The sequence below is a fragment of the Hypanus sabinus genome, chromosome 22, assembly GCF_030144855.1.
Source record: "Hypanus sabinus isolate sHypSab1 chromosome 22, sHypSab1.hap1, whole genome shotgun sequence".
Lineage (NCBI taxonomy): Eukaryota > Metazoa > Chordata > Chondrichthyes > Myliobatiformes > Dasyatidae > Hypanus > Hypanus sabinus.
In genome coordinates, this window is record NC_082727.1 from 50515734 (window position 1) to 50531646 (window position 15913).

At 40.6% G+C, this 15913-nt stretch overlaps 1 protein-coding gene and 1 long non-coding RNA gene across 5 annotated transcripts in view; one reads left to right on the forward strand and one right to left on the reverse strand.

Annotated features, from left to right (window-relative positions):
- c22h10orf90 (chromosome 22 C10orf90 homolog) overlaps positions 1–15913 on the forward strand; it is a 282594-nt gene that overhangs the window by 215096 nt on the left and 51585 nt on the right. The window lies entirely within an intron of this gene.
- The window catches only part of LOC132379599 (uncharacterized), a 124533-nt gene that overhangs the window by 42385 nt on the left and 66235 nt on the right, over positions 1–15913 (reverse strand). The gene's annotated exons all lie outside the window — the stretch shown is intronic.

Here is a 15913-nt window from a genome sequence, read left to right on the forward strand (position 1 = left end):
ATATTGCAAGACTAGCTTGAGAAGAATCCAGTGTAGGTTTGACTACTGGAATGAAACAAATACAGCTTCTTCTACGAAACTCGTTAATCCTACATCTGGGGAAAACTATTCTGACTTCCCATTCATCAAATTATTTTTATTGGATGCTTGTATTATAGATTGATATCCATGAAGTTCATCTGAAGTATTCATAAAATCAATGGTGTCATTTGAAGTGCAAGCTGAACCCACTGGGAGAATCTAAGCATTACTTGATTTGATTGCTGTAAAAGGCACAAAAATACTGACTCCCCATTTCTAAATGATTGCAATGGCACATGCCTTATGTTGCATCAATTACTTGCTTGCATTATAGCTGTATGTAGAGAAAAAAAGCCAGAGTTGCATTTTAAACACTTTCAGTGATTTTTGCACTAGCAATAAAAGATACCACCCCAATATGTTTAAAGGCGAATGTGACAGAGTTTCAGAATAGGTCTGTGTTCCAGGCCTCGAGCTATAATTTTCTTTTGATGAGACTTTCAATGTGACTTTCTTCGAGACTGAAATAGCAGGGACTAGAATATTTTTAGAATCCGGGGTATGCAATTGCAGAATTACAAACCTCTGTATCTGCCAAGATGAGATATACTTCATTTTGAAACAAAGGAAAGGCCATGTTTGTACACATTTCTTGTTTTAAGGCTGCCATTATCATTAAAATAGCCTCATCAATAAGTTTTAATCCAGGAAGGAAAAGAACAGAAAGAGTCATGTGCTATTTTCACCATTATATTGGTAAAACAATTATCAATCTAAAGGTTCAATATTTAACACACACAAAATGCTGGAGGAACTCAGCAGCCCAGGCAGCATCTATGAAAAGAATAAACAGTTGGTGTTTCAGGCCAAGACCCTTCATCAGGACCTGCAGGACAGTCCTGGATTAGAACAAGAAAGTTTCTAGTAAGCTTCTTTTTCTTGTTCTTTGCTTATTAGTACATAGCTAGTGTGGTGAGAATGGGTTTATAGTCAGTAGCATGTTCTTCATGTGAGATGTGGGAATACTGGGTAATCTCTAGTCTCCCTGATAACTACATCTGCATGTAGTGCATCAGGCTGCAGCTCCTTAGAGACTGGGTTAAGGAACTGGATAAAGGGTCTTGGCCTCAAATATCAACTCTTTATTCTTTTCTATAGATGCTTCTAGCATCTGCAGAATTTCTTATGTTTGTGATTCACTGCAGTACTCCATTCTCCATCACTTTATAGGGCATATTAACCAGAATTGGTAATTTAAATGGAATTAACCATTAGTTTTCATGCAAGTTATTTCCCTTAATCTTTTCCAAACTTGTTTCTGAAAGAGCATGGATGAAGTTACCTTGATTGCCATCGCAGATTAGGAAACTGACCAGAAATTTGTTGGGGCTATAATGACTGGGATTGGAGGCTGACAACCAGGAGAGAAAGAAGAAGGCTGCTGATCAGGATAAGGGAGATTGAAAGCTCCTTTGAGAGACCTAAAAGGAACATAGCTGATCACATTGGCCCATAAAACTTGGTGAAATAAGCCAATACACTTAGGAGCCAAAAAACTCTCTGGTACGTATCCTGACCCCTGTAGTGCAATGACTTAAGTTTCAAGTCAAATTCCATTATCACAGACAAAGATTGATTTGAATATGCCAGTCAAGTATCTCGTCACTTAAGTAACTTAATGTGCACATTTATAAACAGTGCAAGAAAGTGGCTTTTCAGTGTCACTCTCTTACTAACAACCGCATTACCAATTGCATTCAATTTTATTACCTCCTCAAGTAATTTCTTTGAGAAGTCTGAATAAAGGAAAAGGGTATTTACAAAAGGGAGAAAAGATGTCTGAACCAAAATCAAGTTAAAGTACATGAGGAAATGATGATTGATATAAAACCTATATTTTAAAGTTTGAGCATTGTAAAGGAATGTAAGATAAGGGATTTCAGTTTTGGTGAAATGGGAGTTCAGATTTATTATCACTGACAGATGTCATGAAATTTGTTGTTTTGTGACAACTGTAAATGCAAGAGGAAAATGACTACGAAGTTATAGAAATATATAAATAGTCACAAAATCATTAATGAGGTGCTGTTCATGGGTTCATGGACTATTCAGAAGGGAAGGGCCCAGAACAGATCCTCCAAGATTTTTTTTTCAGTGCATTGCAATCATCACAAGCAGTCACTCGTTTGGCTGAGGCTGCGTGAGGTTTAAAAACAGCTTGGGGCTTTTTGGAACTTTTTGGTGGGCTGCAATCATAATCATCTATTAGACGCTTAGAAAAGACCGATAAAAAGTAGTGAGGTGTAAGTGGAGTGGCCATTGTTGGAGTGGATAGTGTTAGAGGGGACAGGTTTTGACTCAACAGACTTAGGCGAGAACAAATAAATTTCTAGTAAACTTCTTTTTCTCTTTCTTTGTCTATTAGTACATAGCTAGTGTGGTGAGAATAGGTTCATGGTCAGTAGCATGTTCTTTGTGTGAGATGTGGGAATTCTGAGTGACCTCTAGTCTCCCTGATAACTACATCAGCATTAAGTGCATCAAGCTGTGGCTCCTTAGAGACCATGTACAATGAACCAGAGCTGCAGCTAGATGATCTTCAGCTCATATGGGAGAATAAGGAAAAAATAGATAGAACTACAGGGGGGGAGTCACCCCTAAGTTGCAGGAGGCAGGTATCTGCATGACTGAGAGGGAAAGGGAAAAGACAGCCAGTATAGAGTATCCCTGTGGCCATATCCCCTCAATAATAAGTATACTACTACTACTTTGGATACTGCTGGGAGGCGGGTGTTGGGGGGAGGGCAGGGTCCGGATCTCTGACAATGTGGCTCCGTAGGGAAAAGGGAAAAGAATAGAGCAATAGTGATGGGGATTCCATAGTTAGAGGAGCAGACAAGAGATTCTGGGAACGTCAAAGAGACACCTGGATGGTATGTTGCCTTTCAGATGTTCGGGTCAGGGATGTCTGGTATCAGATCCACAGCATTTTAAAGGGGAAGAGTGAAGAGGCAGATGTGGTGGTACATATTGGTACCAATGACATAGATAGGAAAAGGGAGGAGGTTCTGAAGAGGGAATATAGGGAATTATGCAGGACTTTAAAGCAGTAATCTCTGGATTGCTGCCTATGCCACGAATTAGTAATGGTGAAGATAGACTGATAAAGCAAATGAATGTGTGACTGAAGAACTGGTGCATTGGGCAAGGTTTCATATTTCTGGATCATTGGCACCTTGTCTGGGTTAGGTATCACCTGTACGAAAAAGATGGGTTGCATCTGAATCCAGGGGGAGCCAACATCCTTTCGGCAGGTTTGCTAGAGCTGTTTGGGAGGGTTTAAACAAATCTGGCAGGGAGAGGATAACCAGAGTGATTGGGCTGAGGAAGGGACATTTGGTCTACAAGTAGATGCATTATGCAGTGAGACTGTGAGGAAGGACAGGTAGAGGACGGCAAAATTGCAGTCAGTGTTTTAAATTGAAAAGCAACATGGGTGCGAAATCAAAAAGAGGGATGAATAGTACATCTGAAGGTGTTAGATTTGAAACCACACAGTATAAGAATAGGGTAGATGATGTGGTTGGAGATTGGCAGGTATGACGTGGGTATTGCTGAGTCGTGGCTGAAAGAAAATTATAATTGGAAGCTTAGCATCCAAGGATACGCATTATATCAAAAGGACAGGCAGGTAGACAAAGGATAAAGGGTGCTCTGTTGATTAAAAAATTGAGATCAAATTCTTAGCTAGAGATGACATAAGATCAGAAGATGTGGAATCTTTGTGAGTTAAGGAACTGCAAGAGTAAAAAGGCCCTGATGGAAGTTGTATACAGGATTGCAAACAGTATCCAGGATGTGGGATATGAGTTACAATGGAGATAGAAAAGGCATAGAAAGGGCCAAGTTATAATATTCATGGGGGATTTCAAAGTGCAGATAGATTGGGAAAATCAGGTTGGTGCTAAATCCCAAGAGAAGAATTTGTAGAATGTCTATGAGCTGGTATTTTAGAGGAGCTTGTGGTTCAGCCCAGTAAGGGAAAGGCAGTTCTGTATTGGGTGTTGTTTAATGAAACACAGTTGATTAGGGAGCTTAAGGTAAAAGAACCTTAGGAGTATTAATATGATAATAATATAATGGAATATGATAGAATTCAGCCTGCTGTTTGAGAGAGAGAGAGAGAGCTAGAGTTAGGAATATCAGTATTACAGTAGAGTAAAGGGAATTACAGAGGCACGAGAGGGAAGCAGGTCAAAGTTGAGTGGAAGAGGACACTAGCAGGGATGATGGCAGAATAGCGATATCTGGAATTTCTGGGAGCAATTCAGAATGCACAAGATAGATACCTCCCAAAGATGAAGGGGTACTTTAAAGGCAGGATAACACAATTGTGGCTGATAATGAAAGTCAAAGACAGCATAAAAGCAAAAGAGAGGATATATAAATATCACGAAGATTAATGGGAAGTTAGAGGATTAGGAAGCCTGTTGAAATGAACAGAAGGCAACTAAGAAAGTCATAAAGAGAGAAAAGATTAAATGTGAAGGTAATATAAGCACAAAAGCCTTTTTCTGATATATAAAAAGTAAAAGAGAGCTGAGAGTAGATATCAAACAGTTGGAAAATGACACTGAAGAAGCAGTCATGGGGGACAGAAATGGGAGATGGAACTTAATAAGCAGTTTGCATCAGTCTTCACTGTGGAATACACCACAATGGTATGCTTGAAATTCAGGAGTGCCTGTGTGTTATTAATAAGGAGAAGGTGCATGGGAGGCTGAAATGTCTGAAGGTAGATAAGTCACCTGAACCAGGGGACCTGCAACCCGGGGTTCGGTAAGAGGTAGCTAAAGAGGTTGTGGAGAATTGGCAGTGATCCTTCAAGAATCACTAGATTCTGGAATGGTTCCTGAGGACTCAAAAATTGCAAATGTCACTCCACTCTTTAAGAAAGCAGGGAGGAAGGAAAAAGAAGAAATTGTAGGCTACAGACAAGAGAAAATATGCTGAAAATCCAAGTAATACCTACAAAATGCTGGAGGAGCTCAGCAGGCCAAGCAGCATCAATCGAAAAGAGTAAACAGTTGACTTTGTGGGCTGAAACCCTTCATCAGGATTGGATAAAGAGATGAGAAGTCGTAATAAGAAAGTGGGGGAGGGAGATGGGCAGGTAAGGAGATGAGGCGAGGTGGGGGAAATGGGAATGGAAAATGGCGAAGGGGAAAATAGAGGTCCATTACTGGAAGTTTGAGAAATCATGCCATCAGTTTGGTCAGTTATAGGTCAGTTAGCCTGACTTCAGTGGTTGGGAAGAGGAGTCTATTATTAAGGATGAGGTTTCGGGGTACTTTGGGTGTGGGGCACATGATAAAATAGGCCAAAGCCCCAAAGCCAGCATCGTTATCTTAAGGGAAAACCTTGTCTGCCAAATCTGCGGGAATTCTTTGAGAAGATAACAAACAGGATAGAGAAAGGAGAGTCAGTGGATGTTTTTATTCGAATTTTCAGAAGGCACTTGACAAGGTGCTGTACAGAGGCTTCTTAATGAGATAAGAGCCTATGGTATTATGGTAAAGGTACTAGCATGGATAGAGTATTGGATGACTGTCAGGATGCAAAGAATAGGAATAAAGGGGACTTTTTCTGGTTGGCTGACAGTGACTACCGGTGTACCATAGGAATCGGAATTTGAATCTGTTTTTTTACATTGTATGCCAATAATTTGGATGACGGGTTTGATGACTTCTTGGCCAAGTTTTTGGATGATAAAAAGACATGTGGAGGAGCAGATAGTGTTGAGGCAGTGGGGCATCTGCTAAAGACCTAGACAGATTGGAAGGATGGGCAAAACAGTAGCATATGGAATACAGTGTAGGGAAGTATATTGTCATGCCCTTCAGAAAAAGGAATAAAAGCATAGACTATTTTCTAACAAGGAAGAAAATTCAAAAGTTCAGAGGTACAAAGGGATTGTACAAAGAGTCCTTGTGCAGGATTCCCTAAAGGATAACTTGGCTGAGTTGATGATAAAAAAAGGTAAATGCAATGTTGGCATTCCTCTTGAGAGGACTAGAATAGTCATTGCGGAAACTCAACCTACTCTTCTTCAGCACCAGTATGATTGATTCTCCTTTGAAGCAGGTGGAAACTTCTAATTGCAATGAGATGTCCTTGAATTCTTCAGCCAGCTGGTCTGCACCAATTTTCAATATCCTTCTAGGTACACTATGAGGACCTAATGCCTTGTTAGTCACCCCCTTGACGGATATCCTGACGATAACCTTAAAGAGATAGAAATCATGGAGTCGCTAGATACTGAGGCGATTTGCACAGGCATGGAATTATTCTCCCTTCAAGCATGCATAAAAGTACAGAGCGATTTAGGGAGAGGGGCATTGCTGCCATTTATGTTGTTATGTTTCACCTTATGGGAAATAATGGCATGCAAACACTGTCATAACTGTTATGCATCCAACTGTTTCTTTAACTTCAATTGGACTTGTCTTTTCACTCTGGTGATGGCCTTCCTTGTGTCATACCTGGATTTATAGTAGGATTCTGGATCACCAGTCTTGAACACCACAGGTCTATCCCTTAGCTGACTGTAATTCAGCTGATCCATCCATGGCATTCTTGTTTGGGAAAATACAAGTTCTCAAAGGAACACACTCAACCACACAGGTCCCGAGGAAGTTGGTGATGGGCATGACACATTCATTCAGATCCAAAGACGATTCCATGAACATAGCCCAGTCAACCAATTTAAAGCAGTTCTGTAAATGTTCTTACACCTCTCTTGAAAATAATTCTGCTATCATACCCACTGGTGCTGTGGTGCTCAGTCTCTGCCTATCTACCAGGAGTAGAAGCATAGCCAGATGATTGAACTCAGCCAAGGCTGGGAGTGGGATGGCACAGTAAGCATTTTGGTTGGTGGTGTAACAGTGATTGACAGCGCTGGCTTCTCTGGTTTTGCATTTGATAGGCTGGTTGTAGTTTGTCAGAGACCTCTTCAAGCTGGCTTTGAAGATCACCCCTGTGATGATCGGGAAGCCATCAAGGTGTGCCATCTTGGGACTTTTGATCATGGTATTCAGCCTCCCAAATGCTAGTTTGATATTTGCCAATAGTGGAATGTACACTGAAACCTGGATGTTGGTGAAGAACTCCTTTGGAATACAGAACAGATGACACTTGATGTTCTGGTTGAAGGAACTGACAGGACTGCCACGTCTGTGCACCATGATGAGTTAATCAAATGAAAATGCTGCTGCCTCTGCCTAATGACGCCATCCAGTCCATTCAGTGGATATTGTAGCTGTACTGTATCAAACGAGGAAATGACTATGAATACATTAGTAAATCAATTTGAGTCAAGTACCTTACATTTACTAGCATGATCCCACTTAAGAGACAACCAATTACTTTAACAGATTATAATTTCAATCCGAGATGACTTGTATGGGATAATCTTTTCAGATTTAATGCATTAGTGAAGATAAATTAATTAGTATTTTTGCAGTGATTGAAGAGATTGCTAAACTATGTGAAAACTGAATTTTGTTACAATACAGGAAATGTTTCCATTAAAACATTGATATTTACTATTTTTCCACTAGTGTTATGGGTATTTTTCACCTTTTCTTGACATTTCTTCTGTATTTATCCCTCTATTATGAATACTGTAAACTTCCTGATTTATCATTTATTCTGTTTCTTTCCTATTAATGTATATTTTTATGTTTCTTACAATGATGAATAGTCCACATTCTGTTAAGCAAGTGTGTAGTAGACTATTTTGTCTGAATTTGTTTGTGAGCTGAAAGCCTTATTGTAGCCTTGGCCTGGGCATGGTTTAAAGGACTGGATTCCAGAGGTGAGGTGAGAGTGATGGCAGTTGATATCAAGATAAATTTTGACTGACAGCAACATCAAGAGCCCCAGCAAAACTGAACTCAATGGGTCAATGGGCAGCAAAGAGGAAAACACATACACTTCAAAGGAAGATGGTTGTGTTTTTTGGAGATCAATATTGTATCTGTAAGGGTTTGCTTCAGGAATTCTCAGGGCAGTGTGATAGGCCAACCATCTTCAGTTGCTTCACCAAATAAATAACGTGGCCAAGTGGTTAAGGTGTTGGTCTAGTGATCCAAAGGTCGCTAGTTTGAGCCTCAGCTAATGCAGCGTATTGTGTCTTTGAGCAAGGCACTTAACCACACATTGCTCTGCGACGACACTGGTGCCAAGCTGTATTGGCATTGCCCTTCCCTTGAACAACATCAGTGGCATGGAGAAGGGAGACTTACAGCATGGGCAACTGCCCAGGCCTGCATCCTGGAAACTTTCCAAGGCACAAATCCATGGTGTCCAGAAACTAACAGATGCCTATACATAAGATTATAAGGCCAGAGGTGTGGAAATTCACTGATGATTTCATCTGCAACTTTGCAGAAAATAAAACAGCCAACTCCTGCTTTCATTAGGATCTAGCTAACTTCATACTTGATCGGATAAGCAAAAAGTTACACTTACAGCACACTAGTACCAAGCACCAACAATCTCCAAGAACACTAAACTGCCAAAGCCTGATCCATTCATTCTCATTATTATTGCTGTCAAACATTGATTTGATATCATGCTGATTTCCTCCTCTGCAATGCTTGCCAGAAACTCAGTTAGGACAACCTCATAAATATTATGCTAGCAAGAACAGATCAAAGTCTGGATGTCCAGACACAAGTGACTCATCTCCTAACACTCCAAAGCCTTTCTGCTATCCACAGGACTTCAGTCAAGAATGTCAGCCTTTGAAGCTCGAGGCTTCTGGATCCATAATGTTCCTCACATTCCATTGATTCTAACTTTTGCTCAGATTAGAGCATCATTTCACAATGTATTTAGGCATCAAAATAGTGCTCTAAGCTCTCTGTGTCATTATGATGTTGGTTCCAATTCAATGGTCCTTTAGGTTCAGAAGAGTATTTACTTTAATTTTGAGATACAGTACAGTAACAGGATCTACTAATCTAATGGGGTCGAACCATCCAGTTACAACCATGTGACCAATTAACCTACTAACCTGCACATCTTTGGATTGTGGGAGGAAACCTGGAGGGAATTCGTATGGTCACGGGGAGAATGTTCAAACTCCTTGCAGAGAGTGCCAGAGTTGAACCTGAGACTCTATCACTGTAATAGTGTTATGGTAACCACGAAGCTACCTTACCTCCCCAGTAATTTGTTGTCATCAGTAGCTACTTGTATCTTGTTGTCCATTTTTAAAGTTTTTTTTATAATAAAATACTCTGTAGTTTGATCATTTTCTGTATCACATCGAATTTGCACCATCTTTGAACAAACTACACATTTCTTGGATGGTATTTTAAAAACACCTGATGATACAGCCTTTGTCCTGAATATATTAATCTCCTGACTTTAGACTGTAGAGAAATTTGCTAACCTAATTCACAGTATCACATTTTTCTCATTGTCATGATCACAAATCATGCCAGTAGTTCAATCTAATATCAGAGAATGTAAACAGTATACAACCTGAAATTCTTACTCTTTGCAGACTCCCGTGAAACAAAAAAAGCAAATGAATGACAGAGACATCAGAATTCCAAAGCCCCCTCCCACCCTCCCACAAGCAAGCAGCAGCAGAAGCATTGACCCTCCTCTTCCCCCTTCTTGCACCAGCAAAGGCACCCCCTTACCATGCAAGCAATAGCAAAAGCCCCCAAAGAGACATTCATCTAGAGTCCATCAAAAATTTCAGTCCATAACCCAATGCTCTGGTATTCCAAACAGCTGAAGCAAATATTATCCTTAAACTATAATAATATATATGAATTACATTTCATCTTGTCATTTATATGAAAAAAGCCATGTAAATTGGAATTAGGTAACACTGTATCCCATTCGTAGGATGTACCAGCAATTATTATTGTCATGTAGCAAAGCTGTGTAGGGAGCAGTTAATGATAAACATACATTATTTGATAAGTGTAGCATTGTACTCTATTATTCAATTGTTCTATTTTTATTATCTCTGCATATCTTCTGCATAAACGCAGTATTTTTCTTCGTATGTTAGTGTAATTAAGTCAGGCTGCAGAGGGAGGCTCGTTATCTTGGCCCTACATCAGTTGTAGTACAGCAGATGAAGGAATGAGATAGATGACTGAAACATCCTGAATCAATCATGTTTTCACCACAGTAAAAGAAAGTGCTGGAAATTCTTTAATATACAAGTCACTCACTGCTGCAACTTATATTTACACATGGGGCACTAATAAATGTTGCTTCAGATTTATTTATACAGACCAAACATAAACTACTTTGATATGACTGTACTACTGTATTTCTTGCAGAAGATAAAATGAGCCAATTAGTACTCCAATGCTGAGTCAAACATACCTAGAAATGAACTGCTATTGATATAATACTATGTTTGTTCAATAGATATTAAAACAAATATGAACAATTATTGTGTTTATCCTGTAATTTAAAAATGTGAAAACCAATGCTATGAAATGTACGTATTCTTAGCTGTTTTTGGACTTGAGTAGAATTTCAATTTGCACATAATTCCTTGTGTGCCTCTTTCCCATGGCAATTTGCAACATTACTCAGGAAATGGCACTCTCTCTCTCGACTCTATTATGTAGGTTTTCAAACTGGGTGGTGAGGCCCTTAGAGGTTTTGATAATGTTAGAAAGGAGTTGTAATTATAACATGAACATATGGTCATTATTTATAATTAGAGTGGAGAATGATGGGGGTGAAGGGGTAGAGAAAACAAATCTGTAGTGGGATATAGAATACCCTCTGCAAGCCTCAATTACAGTGGCAGCACAGCTCTTTGACCTCTTTCCTGTCATGCAGCCAGATAATAATTATCTCTATCATTTCCACACTATCATTACTCAACTCATTGTGTTAGTGTTGTCTTAGTTAGGAGTACCCTGAAATCAGGAAGATTGTACGTTTGAGCGGCACGATACTGTAGTGATTACCACTTTGCTTTACGAACCAGTGATCACCGATCAGTGTTCAATTCATGCTGCAAAATGTTTGTGTATTCTCCCCGTGACTGGGTGGGTTTCCTCCCACATTCAAAAGAGGCACGGTTAGGGTTGGTGAGTTGTGGGCATGCCACATTGACGCCAGAAGCATGGCGACACTCGTGGGCTGCCCCACACATCCTTTGTTGCTTTGACGCAAACAACGCATTTCACTGTATGGTTTGAATGAACATGTGACAAATAAAGCTAATCTTTAGGTCTTAACCTTTAAATCCCACTCCAGAAGCTTGAGCACACAAAAAAAATCTTTTGCAAGAATATTCAGTCCAGCAGTTGGTATTCCATGGCACAATCTTTCTCATAAGATGTTAAATCAAGCCCCTATCGATCCTTTTTCAAAAGATCTAGTAACATCATTTTAAAGGGGCTTATTCCCCGAGTGGTGTGTTGGCACATGGCCAAATGGTTAAGACATTCGTCTAGTTATCTGAAGGTCGCTAGTTCGAGCCTTGGCTGAGGCTGCGTGTGTGTCCTTGAGCAAGGCACTTAACCACACGTTGCTCTGCGACGAAACCAGTGCTAAGCTGTATGGGTCCTAATGCCCTGCCCTTGAACAACATTGGTGGTGTGGAGAGGGGAGACTTGCAGCTTGGGCAACTGATGGTCTTCCATAAAAAAAAACCTTGCCCAGGCTTGCGCCCTGGAAACTTTCCAAGGTGCAAATCCATGGTCTATCAAGACTAACGGAGGCCTATTACTACAATTCCCCAAGTGGCTGTGCTCCAGGCTCATCTCCCACAAACAAACTGCCGCATTTCCTACATATCAGATGTACTTCACAATCAAAGTATTACAGATGCTGGAAGGAAAACAGAAATTGCTCGAACCAACACTCGGCCAATTACAGATCAGCCAGCATTTGCAGGGACAGAAATAAATTCAACACGCTGAAAATGTATATAAGTGTATTCACACTACTTCCTGTCCTTATCAAGCCCACTCTCATATTAACCTGGAGCAGATCTCATTGTCCAGGGTCTGCTCACTCAAAATTCAGATAGAACGTAAGACATAGGAGAAAAATAAGGCCAGGCAACCCATTCAGTAATGGCGAGACTTTAGTGATAAATGGGTCTCAGCTACAGTACCTCTGAGGTTGCCCCTCAGTAATGCCTCACAGTTTTGGCAGGAAGAAAATCTGGGAGAAGAGTTGTCACTTCAGACGAAGCCTGTGAGTTTTGTAAGAGATTTTGAGATGTCTCTGATGCAAAAAGGCACAAAAGTGATTTAATGACGAAAAACTGAAATGATAACAGAAATAAGCTAAGTACACACACCAAGTTAAAGGAAAATCATTAAATATAACTAGCATGGGTTACCTTCCTTTCCAAATCTCTTGTGTGGGAATCAGAGATTTTATCGTGTTAGATCTGGATAGCATTGAATTCCAGAGGTAGATCCAATGACATCCATTAAGTGTCCAATAAAGAGGTGGCATCTGAAACTCAGCTCATCCTGAGAATGGCACCAAATGCAGAATTTGCTTTCCTGTGACTGGTTCAAGCTCCAGCAACAGTCAGCTTGATTTGGCTTGGTGCTTCAGAGGAGACATCAACTTGAGCAGTCCAGAAATGCACCCCTTTAGTCCACTGAGTCTGCGCCAACAATCAAGCAACACTTATTCTGTTCCTACTTTGTTCTCCCCACTTTCCCACCAATTTTCTTCCACCATCACGCAGGAGACAATTTACAATAGTCAACTAACCTACCAATCCACATGTCTTTGGGACATGGGAAGAGCCTAGAGCACATGAGGGAAACCCATGCGGTCACAGGGTGAACACTGAACACACACAGAATTGCACCGGAGGTTAAAATTGAATGTGGGTCACTGAAGCTGTGAGGTAACAGATCCATTAAGTGTGCCACTGCACTGACCGTTGATCTTAAACATTAACTTTACTTCTCTCTCCGCAATACACTGCAGTAATTGCTGACTGTTATCACCATTTTCTGTTTTAGAGTCAAAGAATCAAGGAGTGGTATTCAGAGATTTGATAGTGTCGGGCAAAAGTGGTGCAGTCACTATTCATTAGGAGAAGATGCTTGGGAAGCTGAAATGTCTAAAGGTAGATAAGTCACCAGGGACCAGATGTACTATACATCAGGCTTCTGAAAGAGGTAGCTGAAGAGTCTGTGGAGGCATTAGCAGTCATCTTTCAAGAATCACTAAATTTTGGAATGGCTCGAGAGGACTGGAAAATTGCAAATGTCACTCCACTCTTTAAGTAGGGAAGGAGGCAGAAGACTGGAAATTGTCGGCCAGTGGCCTGACTTCAGTGGGTAAGATTTTGGAGCCCATTATTAAAGATGAGGTTTTGGGGAACTTGGAAGCACACAATAAGATAGGCTGGTCAGCATGTTTTCAGAAGGGGAAATCTCGCTTGACGAATCTATTGGAATTCTTTGAGAAAGTAAAATCAGGACTTGCAGATTGAGTCAGTAGTAAGGAGGGCAAATGCAATTTCAGCACCCATTTCAAGAGGACAAGAGTGGAATGGTATAATGTTGAGGCATTTTAAGGCATTGATTAGACCACGCTTGGAGTACTGTGATCAATTTTGGGCCCCATATCTAAGAAAGGATGTACTCACATTGGAGATTTACAAAAAATATCATAGGAATGGAAGGGTTAACATATGAGGAGCATTTGATGGCTCTGAGCCTGTAAGCACTGGGGTTCAGGAGGATGAGGGGGATCTCATTGAAACCTGCAAAATATTGAAAGACCTAGACAGAGTGAATGGGGAGAGGATGTTTCCAATAGTAGGAAAGTCTCAGAATAGAAGGAAGAAGAGGAATTTCTTTAGCCAGAAGGTGGTGTATTTGTGGATTTCATTACCACAGACAGATGTGGAGGCCAAAGCAATGGGTATATTTAAAGTGGAATTTGATATGTTCTTAATTAGTAAGGGTGGTAAAAGTTATGAAAAGGCAAAAGAATCAAGTTGATCGGGATAATAAATCAGCCATGGTGGAGTGGCAGAGCAGACTCAATAGGACAAATGGCCTGGTTCTGTTCCTATCTCTTATGGTCTTAGCTCCACCTTGGCACATGTACGCGAGAACATGTACTTTGCCCCTCTTCCTGAATGACCAGCTCTTTGTTTTGCTGACATTGAGGGAATGATTGCCATCTTGGCACCATGCCACTAGGCTCTATCTCCTTCCTGTACACTGTCCCAGCATTCTTTGAGCGCTGACTCACAGTGGTGGTAACATTTGCAAACTTGTAGATGGAGTTAGAGTGGAATCTGGCTATGTTTGTAAATTTGTAGGGAGTAAGGTAAGGGGCTGAGGATGCACCCTTAGGGGTCACCCACTTCAAGTTGTGTTCAAGGTGTTACTGCTTCTTCTTACTGAAGGTGATCTGACGGTGAGCAAATTTCACGAAAAATGCTGGCGATAATAAACCTGATTCTGATTCTGTCGGTCGGGGTGTCAAAGATCCAGTTGCAGAGGGAGGGCCTAGGACTAGGAGTTTGGGCATAAGTCTATTAGAAATTATTGTATTGAAGGCGGAGTCAAAGTCAATACATAGGAGTCTAGAAATTTTGTTATTCAGATGTTGTATACATTCACATCCTAGTTGTTAATATACATATATCACCAGCAATAATTTATCCTAGCACTGAATTCTATAGTACACAACTGGTCATGGACTTTCAGTCAGAAAAATATCCTTTCTCTGTCTCTCCACTCTCTGTCTCCTTACACCAATCCAATTTTAGATCAAGTTAACCAGATCTTCTTGGATCCCATGTGTCTTAAATTTCTGGATCGATCTACCATGTGGAATCTTGTCAAATGTCTTAATAAAGTTCATATAGTCATGTCTAACCAACCTGGCTTCATCAGTCTTCTGAGTTACCTCATTAAAAAACTCAAATTTTTAATGGGTGAGCAGCATGGTAACATAATGGCTGGCACATCGCTTTAAGGTACAGATGACCTGGGTTCAATTCCTGCTGCTGCCTGTAAGGAGTTTGTACCTTCTCCCCATGACCATGTGGGTTTCCTCTGGGTGCTCCGGTTTCCTCCCACAGTCCAAAAACATACCAGTTGGTAGGTTAATTGGTCATTGTAAATTGTTCCCATAATTAGGCTGAGATTAAATCAGGGGATTGCTGGGCAGCAGAGCTTGAAGGCCCAAAAGGGCCTATTCTGAGCTGTATTTCCATAAGTAAGTAAATAAATAAATGAGTGAGGCAGGATTTCCCCACACAAGGCCCAGCTGAGTATGAGTAGGTTTTCTTCAATAATTTTCCTTCCACTAGCATTAGGCTCATTGGTTTGTAATTGCTATTCTTATCCCAGCTGCACGTCTTAAGGAAAGAAATCCTCGAGATCTGCTGCAATTTTGTGGTACCTTGCCTATGGCTAATAAAAATGTCTGCCAGCTATCTCCCGCTTTGCTTTCCTTAGCAAAGTGGTATAGATCTCATCTAGCCCTCGGTACTTATCAGTCTTTATGCATCCCAAGATATTTGATACTTCCTCCATCTTAACACTGACCTGATAATCCATGTCGCCATCCCTGAACTTGCAGTCTTTCACATTGTTTCACCTGGTGAATACAGATGGGAAGTATTCATTTGGGACCTCATTCATGTCGCCAGGTTCCACACTCAGATTTTCTCCTTTGATCCTTCAAGAGTCCTACTCTTTCTTTACAGTATTGTACAAAGTACATAGGCACACATACACACATGTCACACCCCTCTCGCAGCACTACACCCTTGCCATTCCCAACATCCTTTGCTCCCAGCAGAACTGTGTAAGTCTTAGACACTCCAGCTATA